Below are 24,457 nucleotides of genomic sequence, written 5' to 3'. Positions count from 1 at the left end.
GTTGAACAAACATTACACAAAGCTTCCCTTATGTTCTAAGAATGAACTCCCAATGGCCTTTAACCTGACCATAGCTTTGTCTTCACAGATCGGATTCCATCAGTTCTTAATGTCTTCTGAACCCCTTTTTGGGTTATTCTAGCCGTCCTTTGTGCTTTCTCTGCAGCCATTAAATTATTCCCCAGGTAAACCAAATCTACACAGTGCTGTCTACACTGAAGGAATGCATGGGCCCATTTTACTTGAGCTCCTTTTTAAATTGAGAAAACTGTCTCCAGCAATTCTTAGCATGTGATCTGCCTTTCATACACAGGGTAGGGACCACCACCCCACTGGATTCTCCACTGGGCAGGACACCAATTCTTAAATAATTCCTTACAAAATCTTGAGTCTAACATACTTCATAAAAGTCCTGGATTTGCTGGTACTGATTCCACTACATTTTTGCACAGGTAAACTTTAACTCCTATACAAAAGAATAGAAGAAGGAAGGGGAGGGGAGGGCATGGGAGCCAAGGGAGAGAACTTTCAGTGAAAAAGCCAGTTCACATCTGATCTCAGGAGCCACAAAGACATACGGCCCTCCAGCCCAGATTCAACTACTCTCCAGTGCTGTCTTACACTATACAAAGGAAAAGGAAAACAAAATTAGGAAATAGGTTCCATACTTCAAAACAGGCACCAAATAGATGCACACAATTTTCTGTGCAACTGTAAACACATATTTCTCTGTTTTTTGTTGACAGAAGTTGTTTACTGGTTATCTTCTAGTCTTCATGAATTATTAAGAGCTAACTCTAATGAAGTAAATATTTTATATTTCAAACCAAAGTGAAAGCATAAACAGGACCTGAACAAAGATACACATAGTAATTTTCCTGTAGCACTAACTTTGGCTGAAAAAATGATCCTCTTTTCCTCTGTTTTCTGGATTGTAGAAGGTCTGGCATCTGTAATTCTAGCTCTAGGGAAGTAGAGGCAGGAGGTCAAGGCCAGACTCATCTACTCAGAGAAGCAGGCTGTACCAGATGAGAGCATGGGAAACTTGAAATTGGGTTTAAACAGTCTAGCATCCACTTCTTTCTTTCCTTCCTTTTGAAAGGTTTTTCAGCCATGGCAAGCTGATTTTGTTGTGGTAAGAATAGAACCCAGAACTTGGACATGCTAGGCAAGTTCTCTGCCCTTCACCTCCAGACTCTCAATTATTTATTATGATGTTCCTTAGTGGTCTATACATTCTTCAGAACCATAATTGATGGTACTGTTCGCAGTTTCTTTGATTTCAAATACTGGATATTACTGGAATTGTACAGTTTCAGTAGATTTCCAATAACATATTTCTAGGTTTATTTAATGCATCACAAGACCTAAGTATTATGTTTTAATCACCTTTCAGCAAAGATGCTTCTCTGTAAGCAAATGGAGACCATCACAGAAATCCAAGACTGGATACAATGCCGAGATCAACAGATCATGAGAAAACCCGGCCAGTCTACACTTCTACAACACAGCTCCTGTAACTGTGGCTCAGGAAACATCACAGAACAGGAGGTGAAAAGATTTCAAGAGCCAGAATCCAGGAAGCCTGCTGTGCAGCGCTGTCTCCTAGGAATGGCTGCAGAGACAAGACCTGAACAGTATCAATACACATGGAACTCAGAAGAGGGAAGGGATCAAAGGGTCCCAGCATAGACAGACAAGTACTGGCAATGAATGACTGCTGAGAAGGGGGAGAGAGAGAAAGAGAGATGGAGGGAGGGAGAGAATTAATTAACTTCCCCCAGGGATAAGCTCCCTTATTGGTTATCTACTACAAAGTGGCTAGCCCTGAAACCATAATCACACAAAGAGCAAAAGCAGGATCAGTGGGTTGTATTCAATAAGTAAACTCCTCCACACCTCAGTTCAGTGCTTTCTCTAACTAGTCCAGAGAGGGTTGAGAGTAGAGAGGGAAGCTAGCCTGTCCTCTGAAGCTCTGAAGCTGTCTTCCTGCCGTTGGCTAGGCACAAAGTCACTGCCCATTTCTAGACTGTAAGCCAAACCAGCTAAGGGTTTCTTTTTTTATTTTATTTTATTAAATGTCCTATTCATTTTATATACCAACCACAGGTCCCCCCTCCTCCTTCCTCCTCTCCCCCAGCCTTCCCCCCCAACCCACCTCCCATTCCTACCTCCTCCAAGGCAAGGTCCCCATGGGGAGTCCGCAGAGCCTGATACATTCAGTTGAGGCAGGTCCAAGCCCCTCCTCCTTGCACCAAGGATGTGCAAAATGTCTCACCATAGGCACTGGGCTCCAAAAAGCCAGCTTGTGCACCATGGATGGGTCATGGTCCCACTGCCTGGGGACCCCCTAAACACTTTACAACTTAGAGTTTCTTAGAGAACTGCTTCTGGATCTTTCCACCAGACTCTAAGTGATGTAATAGCACAAAACTCTGAGCATCCCTTGCTAGAGTGCTAGATTGTCCAGAAGGAAGCAGGAAGCTAAACGCAGACACTGTCTTTTCAATCAGGCAGACTGGTCCTGCAGAAGTCACCCTGTAGCTTTCAGCCTCTGTTCTGCTTCTGTCTTGGACTGAATACTGGAACCAGACTATTTTAGGTCGACTAGATAATTATTTGTATTTGTATTTTGAAAATAATGTCTGGGGATGGGAGAGATTGCTTAACAGTTAAGAGTACTTGCTGCTCTTCCAGAGAACCTGGGTTCAATCTCTAGCACCCACACGGCAACTTACAACTGTCTGTAACTCCAGTTCCAGCAGATCCAATGCTCTCTTGTGGTCTCCACAGGCACTGAAGACACATACATGCAGGCAAAATACCCTACACATAAAATAAAAAATGAAGGTTAAAAAATAGAAATAAATAGTAATTTCTGATGTTTTCTTATTTCCTGGTCCTGGCTTCTGCTTCCAGTATCAACCCTAACCCTCAACTCACATTAAGTTATGATGAGGTGGTTTTGGTTTTACTAGCATGTACAAAATTATTTAGATTTCCATTCTCACAGGACAAAGAAGTGGAATCCATGAATGACTTCCCATTATAGAATATTTAAAGAACTGCATGACTTAATCTCTCCCCTCTTGAATAAATCTTTTTATTTTCTCTTTGAAAATAAAGATTTCACTGAAGTTTATATATTTCACAATCCTGGCTTTCTCTCATGTCCCACAACCTTAGCTGGTTGTAGAAGATGGCTACCATGTGTCCTCTAGAGTAAGGGTCTCTGAGCTAATTTCTTTCTCATTGAGTGTGGGTCAGGCTTGGTGATTCACTTCTAATAAACCAAGTTTAAAAGACAGTATAAGGCATTGAAATCTAGATCATAAAAGGCAATCCTGCTCCCCCCAAAAATTGCATGAGAAGTCCTATGGGGTAACCTTGGGTCAAAAGCTGAAGTCTCTGGCTAATTTCAGAAAGCAAAAAGTGACAAAACACCTTGACCCACAGCTGTCCCTGTGGAAGCCCCCTTATATCCAATCAAGCTTTCAGAGGACAGCATCCCTGCTCAAAGTGTCTTCTGAAACCCTTGAGAGGCCTAAGCCAGCACCATCCATGTGTAGTTATGACACTCTCAAAGTAAAGAAACAGAGACATTTTTTAAGTTCATGAACTAAAGCCATTCCATTTGAAAGTGATTTAAATGGCAGGAATAAATGATTAATACATAGGATCAAGGCAGAGTAAGAAGAGTGAATGAATAAGAACAAAATAATTGATTGAAAGTTAACAAATATAGTATTTTCTAACAGGGGTAAAAGTAATTCACTGAGAAAAGAAGATATGTGTAAAGAAATCTATATTCAAATCTTATTTTGTTATTTTGTCTTTTTTTTTCTGGAGCTGAGGACCAAACCCAGAGCCTTGTACTTGCTAGACAAGCACTCTACCACTGAGCTAAATCCCCGACCTCTAGATAGTTCAGTGGCTAAGACCACTTCCTACTTTTGGGGGGGGGAGTTTGAGACAGGTTTCTCTGTAGTTTTGTTGCCTATCATGCTTAGTTAAATACACACACATATTTATCTAGGATTATGTGTGTGTTTATACAATTTAGTATAATTTACATAACTGCCAGTAGCTGTGCCAGAGGAGCAGCAGGTGACAATTGAAGTGCAAGGTGTCAGTCCACCAGGAGGAAATTCTCTGATGGATCAATCTCGGACAGGCAAGGCCCAGGGACCACAGACCCCAGAATATCTTTTGCTTCTGCTGTGCTTTTACATGTTCTGCTGCTATCTTTCTCTGGCATCTGGCATGGTATGAATGGATATGGGGAGATCCCCACTGCCTGTAATGTAGTGTGTTTATCTCATGGAAACATCCCGTTCTACTGGACATTTTTATCTATGGATTGTTATGAAGATGATTCCCCCCTAAGCTGTACTGTCTACTTGATAATAATAATGATAGCGTATACAGAGTTTTGATGAATAAAAATAAATACAAGGAAATGTTACACAGCTAGGGCCTATGAGTTTCACCTAAGGAACTGCATAGATCCCAGTTCAGGTTAGTGATTAAAGAAAACAGCTGAGTCCCCAGGAGCCAGGCTGGCTCTAATTCTTTTAATGCTGAAAGATGCAATCACAGGTTTTGGTGCACATCAGTAGCTGAAACAAAGCCTTAAAATAACTTCAGGTTAAATCAGATGCTTTGATAATAGTTTTAAGATGAAAAACCCCAGAAAACAATCTAAAGTTCACAAGGACACATAGCTGAGTTATACATTCATTGGGTTAGAATCAAGAATACAAAGCAGCCAATTATCATTAGCTGATGTGCCTTTCTTGCTAGCATTGGTTGATGACCAAAGGTGATGATTAATTCCTTATACCTATTTCTGCCCTTAATCTCCTGATATAAGAAAGTATTTATGAGTGGGTATGCACCCTAAAGATTTAAAGTAGAGTTGACTAATTCTTTTTCATTATAGAAGTTTAGTTTTGTGATTCCTTTAAGATTCCTTATAAGATTACCTTTCAAGATAAGTAATAAAGTAATTAGCCTTTTCTTTGTAACTGCAAAACTACAGCCTGCCATTAAAAGACCTGACTAAGACAAATATCTTGCTTGCCCATGTGGTTAATCTATAACAAATTGCTTGGGTATGAATGTATGTGGGTTCTTGGGATAATTTGTTTTTTCACCTGTAATACATAATATGTTTAATTATGTAAGGGATATGGAAAACATCCTGGTTTTTGTTTGTATCCATTGTAATCATTTGTTTGAAAAAAATTTAATAACATTGTAATTTTTATTTTGCCTGATTTTGCTGAGATATATAAGCTATAAGGAAAAGGATAGAGATAGAGTTAAAGAGAGAGTTAAAATGGACTAGAAGGAAAACATCAAGAATGAAAGAGTTAGAAGGAAAACATCAGGAATGAGAGAGTTAGAAGGAAAACATCAAGAATGAGAGAAGGAAATCACCAGGAAAATAAAGACTAGAGAATGCAAAAGAGGAATAAAGAAAATATTTGAAGGAAATCATCAAGAGAGAGTGTGAGTGTCTTTTCCCCTAACCCCCACAGAAGAAAGGTCTTAGTATATACTGACACCATGGATTCCTTTCAACCTCTGCACTGCTGGAGGCTGGTTCCCCCAGGCAGCAACTCATTATATTTTATAAGAGGACTGATATATACTCTGTGGAAGAATACATCATCATTTCACACATTTTCTACTAACATGCAATGCCAACTTTTAGTGATATTTGTGGAGGTGACAGGTGGTTTTTTTCTACTGATTTATGCCCTGTATTCATCTCATTTCCTGTTATTATTATAAAATACCCCAACAAAAGAAACTTAAGTGAGAAAATATTTATTTTAGCTCACAGTTCCAAGTTATGATCCGTCATTGTGGAGAAGTCAAAGGAGTTGGAAACCTGAAGCAGCTGTTCACACCTACAGTCCAGTTTACACCCACAGTCCAGGGCAGAGAGAGAATGAGTGCATGCATGCCTGTGCTCAGGCCACTTTTCAGTGCTTACACAGGTCAGGGTCCAAATCCAGGAAACGATGCCACCTAGAATGGGCAGATCTTCCCACCTCAGTTAAAGACATCAAGGCAACCTCTCACAGATGTGACCACTGACAGCTCTACCTACATAATAGCACAGGGATTCTTTGTCTAGGTAATTCTAAATTGTGCCAAGTTTACAATTAAAATTAAGACCACACATCCAGAATCTAAATTCTTCCTACAATTACTTGAAATAACTTTTGAGAATGAATATCTTTAATATTTAAGTTGCCTGAGCTTAGACATAAATTCATATCCATTACCTACAAAGCGGTAGCAGTTCTTATGATAACTTTTTTAAAATGTGTTTTTAATTTAAATAGAATTATATCACTTTCTCCCTCCCTTTCTACCCCTAGGCCCCTCCCAGGTACATGCCAACTCTTCCCATTAGCCCCCCACTCTCAAACTGTTAATCTGTGATTCTTTGTTTATTATTGTTACGTATGTATGCATGTGTATGCACAAACACACACACACACATACACACACAACCTGCTGAGTCCCTTTGAGTGTGTGTGTACTTATATGGTTTCAGGGTTGACCATACCGGACACACAATAAGAAGACTCATCTCTGGGAGGGGTCAACTCTGTCTCCCAGCAGCCATAGTTGCCTGCACTTCTTTGTCTAGGGGTGGGACCCCTGTTGTGGAAATTCGTTCTGTTCAGACAATGGCTTTGGGGTACAAGCCCTAGGGCATGGCTTTGTCTGCCCACCTGACGCTGAGAGACAGGTGTGCTCTCTTGGGTGGAGAGGACCAGGTCAGGCAGTATGGAGCAGCTTGTTTCATCCTTAGCTCCCCTGGGCAGAATGGCAAAACTTGGCTACTGGATCAGCAGCGGCATCTTCCTTATTCTGTATCAGTGAGTGTATTATCCCCATTTTATACCTTGATAAATTTTTAGGTCCTTTAACAGATTCTCATGGATTCACATAACAGACCTCTCGATCCCTTCCCTCTTCTGAGTTCCATGTGTATTGATACTGTTCAGGTCTTCTCTCTGCAGCCATTCCTAGGAGACAGAGCTGCACAGCAGGCTTCCTGGATTATGGCTCTTGAAATCTTTCACCCCCTTTTCTGTGATGTCCCCTGAACCACAGATGCAGAAGCTGTGATGCAGATATATCCATTGGGACTGGGGTACCCATGATCTGCTGATCTCTGCATTATGTCCAGTTGTGGTTTTCTGTGATGGTTTCTGTTTACTGTAAAAAGAGGCTTTTTTGGTGAGGGTTGGTAGCTACACTCATCTGTGGGTATAAAGATAAGATTAAAAAGCTAGTAAGGAATTATACTGATCTAGCAAAGCAGAGGTAGGGAAATCTTTTTTAAGGTTCCACTAGGCCAAGGAAGCTGGCCAGGTTTAGAGTACTAGGTATGATTTCCTGCTGGTTGAGTGGGCCTTACATCCAATTGAACAGCTGTTGGCTGCCACACACTTGTGAGTGCAGTTGACATTTTTTTTTTGCCTCCAACCAGCTCACAAATAAAGATATGGAGATTTATTATTAATTATGAATCCTCAGCCTTAGCTTAGGCTTGTCCCATTAGCTCTTTTAACTTAATTTAACCTGTTTCTATTCATCTATGTTTTGCCTCAGGGATTTTTACCTTTATTTCGTTCTGTATGTCCTACTTTCCTGCTTCCTCTGCATCTGGCTGGCCCCTGGCATCTCCCTGGCATCTCTTTTTCTTTCTTCCTTTGCGCCTAAATTCCTGCTTCTACTTACTCTCCCTGCCCAAAAGTTCTACCTATACCTCCTCCCTTGCTATTGGCCATTCAGCTTTTTATTAGACCATTCAGGTGCCTTAGGCAGGCAAGATAAAACAGCAACACATCTTTACATAATTAAACAGATGCAACCAATTTTTACATAGTTAAACAAATATTCCACAACATAAGCAAATGCAGGACATTTTTACATAGTTAAACAAATATTCTGCAATATGTGAATGCCATTATCACACCTTTATGTGTATCTTGCCATGCTGGTAATTGTTGTGGTTCATAGGTGTTGCAACTGGGTGAGACTGTTTAATTTCTTCTCTCCCTTGGCAGCTTGCATATTATTTCTGGAGCAATGTAAGATAGGCTACAGGAAGGAGGCTTCATGTTAAATGCAGCTCAAATCATCTGAGTCCTGTGTAAGATGTATGCTGTGTTATCAGCAACAGGGTTCCACTCTCAAGCCCCGAAAAGGCAACCAGAGCCTGTATCAATAATCTATATTGTTTGGGAGTCACTTGAACTGCCCTGACCAGCCATTCAAAAGGAGGTTTCTCCTGCCTGATAATGGGGTTTAGTTTCAGAGCCCTTAGACTCAACTTGTACCCTAACCACCTTTCATGGGTAAGTAATTTCTTCCCTTTGTCTTCCCCTTTCCCAACCAGATGCCATTTGCAAGAGTAGTTCCACACCTGTGGCTGTAAATCCTCCATCTGTGAACCCCTTTTCTTCTCCTAGGTCTGGACCTGTGTTTTGGGAGTCATTGTTCTCTGGATCAATTAATCAACTCACCACTAGCTTTTCCTGGCCTTGCTCACATCATGCATTTCTTGCACTGTCTCAATCTAAGGAAGGCAAGATGGTCATACCAGATGCACACTCAAAGAAAAAAAATTCACATGCCCAGGTCAAATCACAAAATCTAAAGCAACATGAGTGGCTAAGACAGCATTTCTCCTGACAAACCCACTGGTTCTACAAACATGTTCTCTAATGAGTTCCCCTAGATGAATGCCAGGACACAGAATTTAACAGATAACTTTTTACAGATGCTGCTGGGAGGAATTCCCTCTTAATGAAGAGAAGAGAAAGCAGATGAAACACTTCATATATAATATATTAAGCTATTTCTTAATACCACAAAGCATGGGGAAATGCCATTTCCCTTATTTCACATGGAAAATGGCTTTTTAATGAGCTTTATAAAAGTGTGTTGTTAAATTCACAAAAGAACTTCATTTTGACTACTCGCTGTGATGAGGAAAAGATCTAGAAACACCCATGGGAAAAGAAGAGAAGTTTCACAAAGTTCCTACGTGACATCTCAAAAACAATAGACTTCCATAATTTCTAGCAGCAGCTGGCTCTGAATTGTGGGAGACTGCCTATGTCTGCTCACTGTTAGTACTCCATTTATTGCCTTATTTTGGTCACATTTTCAGCAGTTCTTGTGTGTGTGTGTGTGTGTGTGTGTGTGTGTGTGTGTGTGTGTGTGTGTGTGTGTGTGTAGCATTGTCTCAAGGTAGCTGTCATCAGACTGTCCTCAGCTCTGACAACTCCATCTGTTCTTAGCTTCCAGCTGAGCCTGGTACCTCATCCAGTGATCTCACTGATATTAAGGGCCTCCACTCCCAACATCCATTGTCTTGCCTGCTTACCCTGAAAAGGAGCCTCCTGTGGACTGATGCTAATACACTCTCTCTCATCTCTTCTGAGTCAAATATTGACAGAGGAGACCTATTCTTAGACGCGTGGTTTTGTCTTAAACAGTAACGCTGGAGTTTATTAGAATTAGTAATTTATGACTTCTTACAGTGTAGATAAAGGGAAGCATCTCAATATTCAGGTAAATGTGAGATAGACAAGTAGTTTGCATTCTACACATTTATTTCTTGGGTCACCAGTTTATCTGCAGGGTTGATAGGCAAGTAGATAAGAGTCCAAAACTATTTTTTCTTTATCTCAGATACCAAATCTTCACTTCACTCTGGGATCTGTGAGCCTGCCTGGCCATCACTTGAATCTATTTAAATGGTATTTTTTTTTTCAACAAGCCAGGCATTTGAAACAGTCTCCTCGTATTCTCCTATTTTTCTGTAGATGATTTCAGTTACTCATATTCAAACTGAATTACAGAGATTTTATATGGAAAATCTCAAAAATGAATAATTCATGAGCTTTGCATTATGCATAGTTCTAAGTGGCGTGAGGAGTCTCAGGTACTCAGCCTGCCTCATCTGGAATGTGAGCCATCCTTTGTGTAGTGTGTTATGATATCGCTGGTCTCCTCTTCAGAAGAAACATATAGCGGTTCTATAGTTCTTGTTTTTATGTGGTCCCAGTACTCAAATTTTATGATAGCATATCATTATAATTTTTAATTGTCACTGTTTTAATGTCTTCCTATAACTAATTTACAAACATTATGATGATATATGATATGTGTATATTTGGTATATCATTGGATGCAGACATCTGCTGGGGACCCCTGGAATGTACCCCTCATGGATAAAGAGGGACTAGTGTATTCCTACCCACATACTACACATAACCAAATTCACACAGTGATGGTTGAAAGTTTTCTATTAAAATGTGGACAATACAGAATTTTATTCCTTTTGTTGCATATTTTTTTGCTCAGTCATTTTAAGAGTTAGTTAAGTAGCAAAAGGAAAGAAACTTTGGGGCAAAATATGACTTCCTGGTTGAGTCAATTGGGTGCATGCTAAACCTGCCTAAGATCTAGAGAGAGGTGAATATATATATATATATATATATATATATATATATATATATATATATATATATATATATGCTAGTCACTTACCTCAGCACTAGAGACACAATGTGAAAACGTCTCTAACTCCAGTATTCTGAGATTTAATAAAAAAATGGCCCATCTCTTCTTCCTCTAGCAGATGGTTTGGGAAGTGAAAATGGACTCATAGTATACAAAACATGATGCAAATCTAGGCATGATCCTTTCACTGGGGACTAGTAGAGCCACTGTCCTTGAACAAGCCTTTCTAACCCTGATGCCAATTCTCTCTCCTATTCCAGGTTTCCACAACCTTCAGGTGTCAAGTAATGCATTCTTTTTTTTTTTCTTTACTAAAACAAAAATCTCACATGCAAGTTGTCAGGAAAGGCTCACTACTTTCTGAAGTGGCTCCTGAGTTGTGGAATATCTATGCTGTTCCGGGGCCCCCTTTTGTATCTCTTCAGAGGACGTGGAGAGAAGGAAGGCAATTTTCCTGGTCTTGGACCATGGCTCTGAAGAACTAAACACTGAACATCAGGCCCACACTGTAAGAACAGTCTACTCCTGAGGAAATCTACTGTGGAACAGCCAGACAAACACAGTATGAAGTCTGCAGAGTAACCACCTCACAGCAGGACAGCAGCTCGGAGAAGATGTGCAGCAGCAGACACCCATGGTCTAGCACATCTGGACAGAAAAGTGCCCAGTGAAAAGTCAAGGGTGGGAGATCAGCTACTCTGCAGCAGTGCAGGCCAGAACACTTACACGGTGTTCCTGAAAAGAGAGGGTGCTGGCTAGCCAGGCCCAGAAACCACTTAGCTATTCAGCTAAAAGGCTTTTGGGCAGGATGTTGCACTGCCTTGGATTTGGTATTAGTTAATTTTTTTTCTTTTTTACAAATTATGTAAGTAACAATGCAATACAGTAAAATGCATATGGAAAGTTTGCTAGATATGTTCTATGTTTTCTAAGTCCTATATTTCAACAAAATAGTATTTCAACAAAAAGGGTGTGCATAGATAAAGATATTCACAGACTTTTTCAGAAGGAATGTTCATTAGAGGCATGCCATTCGAAGGGAAATTTTTTAAAAGCCATTGTAAAAGATGGAAACTAAATGTGTATCATTACCTAAATGTCACTAGTATAATGGCAATAATAAAATATATCTATGCTCAGAGGCTGAAACGACAGCTCAGTTGTTGCAGTACTTGCCACACAAGTATGATGACGTAAGCTGGATACTTAGAATTTACCATGTTCAGTGGTGCACTCTATGTTCAGCACTGAGGAGGCAGATATAGGGCCCTTCCCTGGTGCCCACCAGCCAGACAGCTTAGCCCACTGAGTGATAACAAAGTGGATGGTTCCTGAGGAATAAAACCTGAAATTGTCCTCTGGCCTTCATGTGTGCGCGCACACACACACACACACACACACACACACACACACACACACAGATATATTCATGCACACATACACAGTCCCACACAGACACATACATGTAGATACATACAGAGATACACACACAGATATGCACACGCACTTTATATGTATGACACAGACTACAAACACAATAAAATCATCTGTCCTATACCTAAAAAGAATTCTTAGTCAATTAGAATGAAATTCTAATGTGTTTCCAAGGATAATTTAAGATAATTAGATAATAAAGACATTTGTTTCATAAAAATGTGCAATTTTCCCTGATGTTAACAAAATATTTACAATGAAGGAGAAAAGCATGTAGGAATTTCCTGTTATGAAAGTAAAGCATATTTAAAGACTTTTAGCAACATACAAAATGAAAAGCAAAAGTGATTTTTGTGTTGGGCACTAGGTATGTGCTCTGTGGTTGAAAAAGGAATTAACGTTTTGTGAAGAGGCCACACCCATTGCACATGTGGTTCACATGTGGGTCACATGTGGTTCACATGTGGGTCACATCTAACACTGAATACTGTTTTCCTGTGTCATCCATTCATAGCTGTGAGAGGTTTCCTGTGCTTTTTTGTTCTAGGTAGCCCAGGCTAGCCCTAAACTAGTCCTTTTTTTGTCCCCATGTGTCAGGATGATGCATGTGCACTGGGGCAGGCCTGGATGGCTTCTGCCTGCTCCATTGAAAGTCCTTCTGTGAATGCAGAGCATCTGAAGGTGTGCTGATGTGGAGTCCCCAGACCCAACATACGAGCAGACACTAGATCTGAGCATGTCTCTTGGCTTTTTATTCTCATAAAGTAAAACATACTTAGACATGTAGTAATATTGACTGAAAGCTGTTTTCCTTTTGACTTAATTCAAGTATCACTTATTTTATTAAACTGAGCTGTGAATTTTACAAAATCTAAGCCTGCTTTTCTATGCTGTGGATAGAAAAGTTCTTTTATGCATAATGCTCACAAAACAAGACCTGCTTTAAATTTCTGAAATAATGCTATTTAAAATTATCATTTGAGTTCTTACTCTATAATTTTAATGCAAAAGATATCAGAGAAAAGAAGGAAATTAGTTGTGAACTGGAGGTCCCAGAAAAATGCTGCACCTATGTCAAAGATTCTGAGGCTGACTGGATGATCATAATTCTATAAGTATGGAGAATAGGAACAATAGAGACCTAGCTGACTTATCTCGAGTTATCTTTATTTTTATTAACAATTACTCATTGGCTAACTCTCTATCTGACTACCATGTTTTTGACTATTAGGAAAACTGCAATTTCGCCAAGCCCAAAGCTCAGGACGTCATCAGGAACATCTGAACTGCCAGCAGACCCCTCTCCCACTTTGCTGTAAGCCACCTTCCTGTGTGGTTCCCACCAAAGTACTTGGTAAATGCCTTTATTTTGTTATGAAACTATAAAATGTTCATGGAGCCACTTCCACATTGAAATATGTTGTCTGAGGCAGCCTGAGTGCATGTTCTCGGCTAGTCACTCACATTAGGCTGAGAATAAAGTATTCCTTATGTCTTGTGGGGTAAGAACTTCATCTTAAATGGACAGAGGACATACCCATGTCTTCCTGTCATGGGTGGAATTTTATGTAGTTCTTAATCTTTTAACATTTTCCAATTCTATGATTTATCTAATTGAAAACTGTTGTGTAATATTTTGTTTGTATTCTGACAAATAAAGCTTGTCTGGAGATAAGAGAGCATAGCTAGCCACAAGTTAACCATAGAGGCCAGGCAGTGGTGGTTTATGCCTTTAATCCCAGCACTTGGGAGGTGGAGACAGAAGTGGTAAGGCAGGGCGGAGACAGGATCTTAGCCCTTTCGGTCAGAAGAACCGGAAAGGTAAAGAACCGCTGGTGCCTGCTCCTCTGCTTCTCTGATCTTTCAGGTTATTACCCCAATAGCTGACTCCTGGGTTTTCTTGATGAGACTAACTAGGTTCATGATTCAGAAAACAATCTTAGCAGATGTTTGCCCTACAGACTGCAGATGTTAAAAGCCTTGTATTTACTATAGAAGCAATGACATTCTGACTACTGTGTAATTAATTTTTACTCCTTTTGTTTGTTCTAAAGGTGTAAAGAGCATATTTGTTTATTTATTTATTCTATTGGCATTCATGAGTTACTAACTCATTATATCAAAGTCTCTGTCAAAGAGTCAAAATGCTGTCATTTTTATTAAGTGGATTTTCAAGAATTTCAAAATTTATTGCATTAAATCATTAGGGAATTGATTCAAGACATGTCATTTGATCTGTATTTGACAATGCAATCAAGTAAGCTATTTGTGCCTATCTTGTGGTTTTTGTTCTCCCATATTATTATGCTTTTCTGTTTCCACATTGAAAACAGTAAAAAACCTAAGGGAAAGACATACAGCCTTATGCAAGGCGGTAATGTGGCAGTGGGTCCACCTCTGGAAAGGAGCTATCTAAAAACTTGGAGACTGAAACACAGCTCCACTATTTGCTTCCATACAGGACACACACACACACACACACACACACACACACACACACACACACACACACACAACTTATAAATGCACAGTGCTTAGAAAATGTGCACCAGAGTCAGGTGGTGGTGCACATGCCTTTAATCTCAGCACTTGGGAGGCAGAGGCAGGAGGATCTCAATGAGTTTGAGGCTAGCCTAGTCTACAAAGCGAGCTCCAGGACAGCCAGGACTTTTACACAGAGAAATCCTGACTTGAAAAACCAAAACTGAAAAAAAAAAGAGAGAAATGCACACAGTGTATAGCTAGTACTAAGCGATAGTATCAATTGCTACACTCACTATTTGTGATAAGTCAATTGTTTTCTGCTGACATGTCCTTCTAAGAGGGCATGTGGAGTAATTAATGTTTTTCATAATGTAAGTCTTACCTGCTTCTGGGTCATGGAAGCAGTGCAGTTAGTTGTAGCCCCACATTTAATCTAAAATATATGAATGAGGACAGGTTCTAATGGAGTAGGATGGAAAATAGTACATGCTGTAGGAAATGTAGAATTCATTTTTAAAAAGTTTGATTAAAAATTTCACTCACAAAAGAGTGAAGCGGAAAGTTGGGGTTTGGTTTGTATAAAATAACCAGTTATTCAAAAGCACTTTGAAAGAAAATATGTTTCACAATGAGGAAGCATTACAGCACAATCTTTATGGAATGCTGGCCTCCGTCAAAATGGTATTAACTCAAATGCAAGGAAAAGAGAAGAGATTCAGAGGCAGTATAACCACAACAAAAACAATCATCTTGGGGAAATTGTGCACACTCGTAAGATAACTTTCTTTGAAACACTAAAGTATTTATTTTGTTTTTAAACTGTGAACTCTTACCACGTGCAGCATGTTGCTTTAATTCACAGATTCGTATGGTTACTGCTACCGAGTTAATCATTGCACCCATTATTTCAAACAGTCACTTGTGTGGGTTAACACCTACAACAAATTCATTTTACAAACCCCATTGAACAATGCATTATTCCCAGTCATCGAACTGCGCATTAGACCTCTAAGCCCACTTATCTGGTAGAACCATGGTTTTGTAGCATTTGGCCTTTACTACCTGGTTTTCTCTGCCAGCACCCCATCTCTAGGGATGAAATGTGTAGCTTTTGTTGTTATATATTCAATTTCTTTAACTTTCTGTTTGTGACATTATGTAATTCTCTTCTTTCTCTGTATGGACTATTTCCTCACTTAATATAATGCCTATAGGTATATCTATGTTGTAATTATATGATCTTGTACTTTTATAACTGAACAAGGGATGTCACAAGTTCCTTGTTAATTCATCCATCAAAAGATGCTGAAACTGTTTTGATTTCTTAGCTGTTGTGAATGCAAGGTATACCAGGTACAGATATGTTTGTGAGGTGATGATTATATTTCTTTTGTATATATACTCAGAAGCAGGATGGCTGGATCACAAGGTGGTTCTACTTTGAATTTCTTTCAGCACCTACACAGAAGTGTCCATCCTTACTGTACCATCTTCTAACATTATCAGCAATGAAAGGGGCTGCCTTTCTCCACATCCTCTCCTTTCCCCCTAGCAAGTGGAAGGTGACATTTCACTGTAGTTTTAATTTATATATCCCAGTGCTGGAGAGATGGCTCAGCAGTTAAGAGCACTGGCTGCTCTTCCAGAGTAACCAGGTTCAACTCCCAGCACCTCCGTGGCAGTTCTCGGCTGCCTGTAACTCCAGTTGCAAGGGATCTGGCACCCTTACACAGATAAACATGCAGGCAAGACACCCATGCACATAAAAATAAATAAGTCTTTAATTTGCACATCCCTAACAACTAACAATACTACTAACCATCGGAGAAATACAGTTATACCTATTTTAATGAAAATTGCAGTCAGAAATAAAACATCACTCACCTCACCACAGAGTTTTGTGGACATTAGTTCCCTTAAAAAGGGGGGCTTTCAGGGTCTCCAGAACTCCAGAGGCCACTGACATCTTCCCCATTCACTTGGTGCTTTGGTAATTATGTGTGTACAGTCTCTGTAAAGTGCTAATCATGGAGGAGTAATGTGTAACTAGTCATGAGAAACTTATTTTTTATAAGCATAGCTCATGGTAGAATTAAATAAGGTGAAAGCAGCCAGCCAGCACATGGCAGTTGTATTTTTAATTTGGGTGCTGTGAGGTGGAGAAAATATAGTTATTTAATTATAATGCATTTTAATAATTAGTTACAGGCTAATTATTGATATATTTACTAATTATTAAGCTTTTCTGTTTAATATCATTAGATGTAATCTAGGAATTAAAGGTGCTAAGTGTGATCTTTGATTTTTAAAATATTCATAAGTACTCAGTATGGAGAATTTAGAAAATTCAATACAGATATAATGCAAAACTATTTATAATATTCACCAAGCAGATATTAGCACTATGAACAATCTTGGTCTGCCATAAGCAGTGTGTGTGTGTGTGTGTGTGTGTGTGTGTGTGTGTGTGTGTGTGTGTGTGTGTGTAGCTTGAGTTTTCCTGTCTGGCCCACAGTCAGGACAAATCTCTGTCACCCGCCAGTCCCACAGCCATTCAGACCCAACCAAGTAAACATAGAGACTTATATTGGTTTCAAACTGTATGGCCGTGGCAGGCTTCTTGTTAACTGTTCTTACAGCTTAAATTAATCCATTTTTATTAATCTATACCTTGCCACATGGCTCGTGGCTTACTGGCATCTTCACATGCTGTTTGTCATCATGGCGGCTGTCAGTGTCTCTTTGACTCAGTCTTCTACTTTCTAGTTTTTTTTTTTCCTTGTCCCACCTACACTTCCTGCCTGGCCACTGACCAATCAGTGATTTATTTATTGACCAATCAGCAACACATTTGACATACAGACCATCCCACAGCACTTCCCCTTTTCTTTTCTTAAAAGGAAGGTTTTAACCTTTACACATCTCTAAAGTCAGTTTGGTATATTTGGAAATTTGGGCGTAGCTTTTTTTATTACTTTCTGTTGGAGGGGGGCACTGTATCTTATGGGGACACAAAGAATATTTTAGGGTTATGGAGTAGTCCATGAGGGTGTATCGTCTGAGCCAGTTGTCTTGAAACGGTTCTGGATGTTGGATCATCTGGGCCATGGTGTCATCGGAGACCTTTTAGGTGGTCTTGGCTGGTCAAACCTGATGTGTCTTAATCTGGAAAAAATCCATAGCCTCTGGCTTTCTGTGGGAACAAAAGCAGAATCTCCTTTTTAAAGCAACATATCCTTATATCCAAATTTTGAAGTCAAGGTACCTTTAAAATATACATTTTGGTATAACTCAACAGCTTTTACAATCAAATGTTTTTTGTAGTTAAAAATCCCAAAGACTAATCCCAGCACTCGGGAGGCAGAGCCAGGCGGATCTCTGTGAGTTCGAGGCCAGCCTGGGCTACCAAGTGAGTCCCAGGAAAGGCGCAAAGCTACACAGAGAAACCCTGTCTCGAAAAACCAAAAAAAAAAAAAAAAAAATCCCAAAGACAACATAATCTAGATTCTCTGTGTAATATTTATCTTTATGTGGCTTATTTTTTATATTAATTTTACTGTTTTTTTAAAGACTTTATTTTTAAAAACTATGTATTTGTTTTTATACTGTATATATCACCTTTTTTTGTCTCTTTTAAGTCTACGTATATTTTACACACATTTTAAACTATTACATCTGAATCTGTTTTATTGTGAATTTATTGTTTTAAGCTGCAGCAGCTGTGGCTGCTGGCTCCGCCCACCTCAGCTTCCCAACATGGTGGTGGTTTACCGCCAGCTCTGGGAGTTATCGTGGGTCTATGCTTTTAGTCAAGCAGTGTGTAGCCCAGAAATCTTTTTTGTTTTGTTTTGTACTAGCAAAGGCTAAATTTACTATGCAGCTTAATGTGTCACTTGTAGAGAGAGGCCTCATCTCCACCATATGGCGGCAGGTCGAGCGCGCATGCTAGGAACCCGCCAGTAGCTCAAACCGGCAGCTGCCGCTCATTTGAGAGAGACAATTAGGAACTGTTTTTAGCTCCGTTTTAGAATCTTTTTTTTCAGGTTTTAGGTGGAAACTCTTGCCCCACGTTGGGCGCCATTTGTAGCTAGAGTTTTCCTGCCTGGCCCACAGTCAGGACAAATCTCTGACACCCGCCAGTCCCACAGCCATTTAGACCCAACCAAGTAAACATAGAGACTTATATTGGTTTCAAACTGTATGGCTGTGGCAGGCTTCTTGCTAACTGTTCTTACAGCTTAAATTAATCCATTTTTATTAATCTATACCTTGCCACATGGCTCGTGGCTTACCAGCATCTTTACATGCTGTTTGTCATCATGGCGGCTGGCAGTGTCTCTCTGACTCAGCCTTCCACTTCCCAGTTTTTTCTCCTCCTTGTCCCTCCTATACTTCCTGCCTGGCCACTGACCAATCAGTGATTTATTTATTGACCAATCAGCAACACATTTGACATACAGACCATCCCACAGCATGTGTGTGTGTGTGTGTGTGTGTGTGTGTGTGTGTGTGTGTGTGTGTGTGTGTGTGTGTGTTTAGGTGGTGGCAGCTACATATGTTTTAAGGAAAGAAAATGTGGAGTGAGTGTGTTGTGTGTATGTGTAGTGTGTGTGTGAGGGGTATTAGTTACTTTTCTCTCGCTATGATTAAATACCATGACCAAAGGAAAGTAAGGAAGTGAGGGTTTGTTTTAGCTTGAAGTTCTAGTTCATAATAGAGGGAAGGTGGATGCAGCAGAAACATGAGGCTGGCTTGGCAGGCAGGAAACAGAGCAATCACATTTAATCCACACAAAGAAAGCAAAAAAAGAGGAGAAGTGAAGTAAGGTTAAAGCCCTCAAAGCCTGTTGCCTCTGGCAACCTCCTATAACCTTTCCAAATGCTATCACCAGTCGGAGACGTAGTGTGCAAATGCATGAGCATATGGGGAGCGTTTCTCATTCAAGCCACAACTTACCAGTCTGTGGAATACTCCTTTACACTGTGTGACTATATGTCTCTGTGATCGGTTTAATACCGAAGCTGACTGCCAATAGCTGGACAGGATAAGCTTAGGACAGACTAAGGAGACTGAGAAGAAGGACAGAGTCAGAGGAGTCGCCAGCCAGAAACGGAGAGGAAACAGGAGGTGCACGATGAAAGAGAGGTAGCACCATGTGGCAGAATGTAGCTTAATAGAAACGGAGTAACTTAAGTTGTAAGAGTTAGGTAGAAACAATCCTGAGCTGTTGGCCAAGCTTAAATAATTAATATTAAGCCTCTCTGTGGTTATTTGGGAATAGCTGCCAGGACAGGAAAGCTCTGCCTACACTTATTCTTTGTTCTCCTTTTATGTATGAGTAAATGTTTTGTTCTTCATACTTCAGGTCTTACTAAATTACACTTACTTCATTAAACAGTATTGGAATAAGAATTGTCATCACATTGATAGAGCTACAATAGCTTTTTAAGACCAGTTCTCAGTAGGTTTTCTCCTATATTATCTGTATTTCAAGTGAAATTATTATGAACATCATTGTCTAAACACATTTTCTAATCAGTGTAGAGATACCTCAAAAAATTGAAAAACAGAACTTCAGCACGATGAAGCCCTGTGATTTGGGGGCATATACCCACAAGAATAAAAGTCATCTTACCACAGAGATACCTGTCTACCAACATTGCTTGCTGCACAATAGCTGTTATGAATCAGCCTAATATACATTGATGAGTGAATGGATAAAAGAATATAGGATATATACACAAATGCATCTTAATCATAGCAAAGAAAAATGAAATACCATTTGTAGAAAAATAGGTGGAACCAGAGGTCATGATGTTAAGTAAGAGCAGTTTCACAAGCATGGTAGCTAATATTTACCTCTGTGTAGAGTCAGAGATGGGAGAGCACAAAAGTAAGAGGGCGTGCCAGAGGGAAGGGAAGAAGGGGATAGGAAAGGGCAGCAAAGGGTGTGAATGTGGGCAAAGCCTATGGCATGTATGTGTGGAAAGTTATAACAAAAATCCTTACTTCATGCAATTTTAAAAAACCAATAAAAATAACTTGTCAAGGGGGCTAGAGAGATGCTCAGTGCTTATAAGTATGCACTGCCCTTGTAGACAACCCAAGTTCAGTTCCCAGCACCCGTCAGGCAGTTGACAATTACCTGTGACTCCAGCTCTAGGGCACACAATATATCTGGCCTATACAAGCCCCTTCACTCCCGAACACATACCCACACAGAGAAACACACACAAATTCCACATGCACATACTTGGAAATAAAATAAACAGTTAAAAAGTAATCTGTGAATAGTTTTCAAAAGTATGAAGGCTGTGGGATTGGACAGAGGACCTCATAGTTACAGTGCATATTGTTATAGCAGAGGACCAAAGTTCCTTTCCCAGAACCCATGCCAGCTGACTCATAACCACCTGTAACTCTAGCTCCAGGGGTTCTGAGATCCTCTTCTGGCCTCGGGGGGCACCTGCACTTAAGTATACATAACTACACACAGACACATATACAGAATGAACAAATAAATCTTTTGAAGAAAATTATGAAGGCCACGGGAAGTAAAAACTCCATTCTGCAACTCATACATAGTATTTGGTTTTGAAAGTTATTGGAAGTGAAACTGTGATAATGTATGAATGTAGTTGGTTGTTTTTGCTCTTTAGGGGGACCTGCCACCCAGTCCCCAAATAAATCCCACACTGAGGCTTATTCTTAATTATAAAAGACCGGCTTAGCTTGGCTTGTTGCTAGCCACCTTTTCTTAAATTATACTGTCTACCTTTCGCCTCTGGGCTTTTTCCTTTTCTTACTTCTGTAAATCTAACTTTCACTTTTACTCCTTGGCTTGCTGTGTGGCTGGGTGGCTGGCCCCTGGCATCCTCCTCTCTTTGTTCTCTTGCTCCTTCTTCTTTTTCTCCTAGATTTCTCCTTCTATTTATTCTCTCTACCTGCCAGCCCCACCTATCCTTTCTCCTGCCTCACTATTGGCCATTCAGCTCTTTATTAGACCATCAGGTATTTTACACAGGCAAAGTAACACAGCTTCACAGAGTTAAGCAAATGCAACATAAAAGAATGCAACACATCTTTGCATCATTAAACAAATGTTCCACAGCATAAACAAATGTAATACATTTTAAAATAATATTCTACAATATATGACTGATATAGATGTGTGAAATAAAATATATGACATGATGAATGTAACCTTATTTTTATTCTCTAAGAATTTTCATCAGATTTTGTTTTGTTCTGAGGGCCATGCACATGCTAGGTGAGTGCTCTATCAATGAGCTATATCTCTAGCCCTTACATGTTGCTAGGTATTTGATCACACTATGAACATCTGTGAGATTGCATTACTCACTGAAAAAAACTGTTTCTAGTTGTGGTGTGGCTCAGCCCTAGCATACACTTTTAATCCCAGAGCTTTCTGATTAAATATTGTAAACAGTGTTAAATAAAGTCAACCATAGGTCAAGAGGCAGAGCAAGCAACCAGTTAACAAGAAGTGAACAAGAAAATACCATAGAGAGTAAGAGGGAGTCAGGAGGATGGGTAGAGAAATGCACAGCAAGTAGATGGGAGGGATATTGAGTTTGGGGTTTTCTGTTTGAAATGGCAGAGGAGAAAGGGAGTTTTTCAGGGACATCATTGAGGAAGAAGGTCAGCTGAATGCTTTCTCTGCCTTTCTGAGCTAGCAGGCTTTCACCCTAGCATCTGGCTCCCAAATATTTACCAAATTCTTATTGATAAAATCAAACAATTGAGGTTTACTTGAAAACAACACTTATACTCTCTTTTAATTATTTTTTTTTAATTTTGAGTAGGATTTCCCTGAATGTGTAGGCTAACCTCTTGCCTCAGTCTCCTGAGTAATTAGGATTACAGATCTAGCCACCAGTTTTGGCTGTTGTGGCTTATATTTAATTATTCTTATTATTTCAAAAGAGTATATATTTATTATAGAAAAATTAGAAAATTTAAGTGTCTACAAAAAAGGAAATCTAAGTAATCAAACTTTAAACCCAATTTCAGCTGACCACTTCACTTTTCTTTATATGATTTGTGCTCTTTCTTTGTTCAGCTATAACAAATGAAGTTTCCAGTTTTCTTTCTTTCTCTATAAGTAACTTTTGTCATGCAATTTTATTTATTTTATAGTATATTTCATATAATATCTCCTTATAATCTATAAACTTTAAAAAATGACATACATAAATGATAAAGTATACTAAATATACAACATTTTAAGATTTTATTGAGTCATCTTTGACAATTTCAAACATGTATAATAATGTTTACTCTGATTATTATACCATCTTCTCTGACTCCTTCTAGCCCTTATTACCTGCCACACACACAAGTTTCCATCCCAAATCTATGACTTTTGCTTTACTTGGACAATTGTCATTTGTCAGCTATGGCTGAGAAATTAGGTGTGATTAAGAAGAGAACAGCATCACCAAGGAAGTGTTTCCTCAGGGTCAGCACACAGAAGTTGTGGTCCAGAACCAGCCAAGGCCACATCTCATGCTGGCAGATGAACTTGGTAATGTGTTAAGAGTCTCTCACACAGTATTGATTTGGAAGGCATGAAGGGGCCAAGGAGAGCAGCTGAAGCTTGGTACCATTGGATGCCATTGGTGAAGGTGCAGCCTCAGAGCCAGAAGGCCATAAGTGATGGAGTTGTCTTTAGAAACTCCAGCATATTGGAGATGCCATGACCATGGGATGACCACCAAGAACAGCAGCAGATGTAGATTAGAGCCAGTCTGAGCCTCTGAGATGAACTTTGTGTGTATGGGAGATTTTATTTGGTAGTAAGTAATATCTAGTTGGGGCATTGTCTCCCCCATTATATGGTAGTTCCATTTAAAATCCTTTAATTTATGTATATGTTTTAGGAAGCTTCTACAGTGATAAGTTTCCATATAGCTTTTCAAAAGGCCGTTAGTGTCAGTTAATAGAGACATCACCATGCCTGATTCCAAGTTATAACACAGAACCATAGTAACACATGTAACTTGTTACTAGAAAAACAGTCCAGTAGATTAGTAAAACAAAATGGAGGAACCAACCACATATAAACTCATAAAGGTATAGCCACCTGAGTTATGACAAAGTGCCAAAATACACAGGAGAAAAGATATTTTCTTCAACAAATAGTGCTGGGAAAACCAAATGTCCATAGAGAGAGGAATGAATTCTGCAGGAAAAACAACTCCAGATGGGTTGAAGAGCTTAACAGACAATCAAATTGTCTTAGAGGGAAAAGTGGGGAAAGCACTTCACAGTGAAGGCACAGGCAGGGGCTCACGCAGCAGGACCCCGTTGCTCAGGAAATAATGCCAATATTAACATTTTCCCCTCTGACAAATAGAACCTCATGAAATTAAAACTCATCTTCAAAGCAAAGGAAGAAGTTAACTGAGTGAAAAGACAGGGTACAAAATTGAAGAAAAATCTTTTCTAGATATGCAGAAGATTAATAGCTATATTTTACAAAGAAATAAAACAATTAAAGGAACCAAACAGCCCAATCAATAAATGGACTCATAAAAGTGAACAGACAGTTCTTGAAAAAAAAATACAAATGGCAAATAAACACATGAAACAAGTCTAATGTCATTAGCCTTTAGAGAAATGTGAATTAAATGTACATTGAGATTTCATCTTGCCCCTGTCAGAATGGTATTCATTAAGAAAAATAATAACAAATACTGGAAAGAATGTGGGTGATCAGGAACTCTTATGCTTTGCTGATGGGAATGGGAACTAGTCCAGCTATCACAGAAAGTAGCATGGTTGTGCTGTGGGATGGTCTGTATGTCAAATGTGTTGCTGATTGGTCAATGAATAAATCACTGATTGGCAGTGGCCAGGCAGGAAGTATAGGCGGGACTAACAGAGAGGAGAATTGAGAGAACAGGAAACTGGGTGAGGGAGACACTGCCAGCCGCCATCAGGATAAGGA

The 24,457-nt window shown here is 39.5% G+C and overlaps 1 long non-coding RNA gene across 1 annotated transcript in view; it reads right to left on the bottom strand.

Moving 5' to 3' along the window:
• The window catches only part of LOC128096942 (uncharacterized), a 267,925-nt gene that overhangs the window by 14,648 nt on the left and 228,820 nt on the right, over nucleotides 1–24,457 (bottom strand). Inside the window, exon 5 of the long non-coding RNA XR_008213774.1 lies at nucleotides 2,172–2,826. This is a non-coding gene — a long non-coding RNA (uncharacterized LOC128096942). The remainder of the gene's footprint in view (nucleotides 1–2,171; nucleotides 2,827–24,457) is intronic.

This window comes from Peromyscus californicus, unplaced genomic scaffold (assembly GCF_007827085.1).
Source record: "Peromyscus californicus insignis strain IS unplaced genomic scaffold, ASM782708v3 Scaffold_5__1_contigs__length_169319896, whole genome shotgun sequence".
Taxonomy (NCBI): domain Eukaryota; kingdom Metazoa; phylum Chordata; class Mammalia; order Rodentia; family Cricetidae; genus Peromyscus; species Peromyscus californicus.
This window is presented reverse-complemented; position numbering and strand designations above follow the sequence as displayed.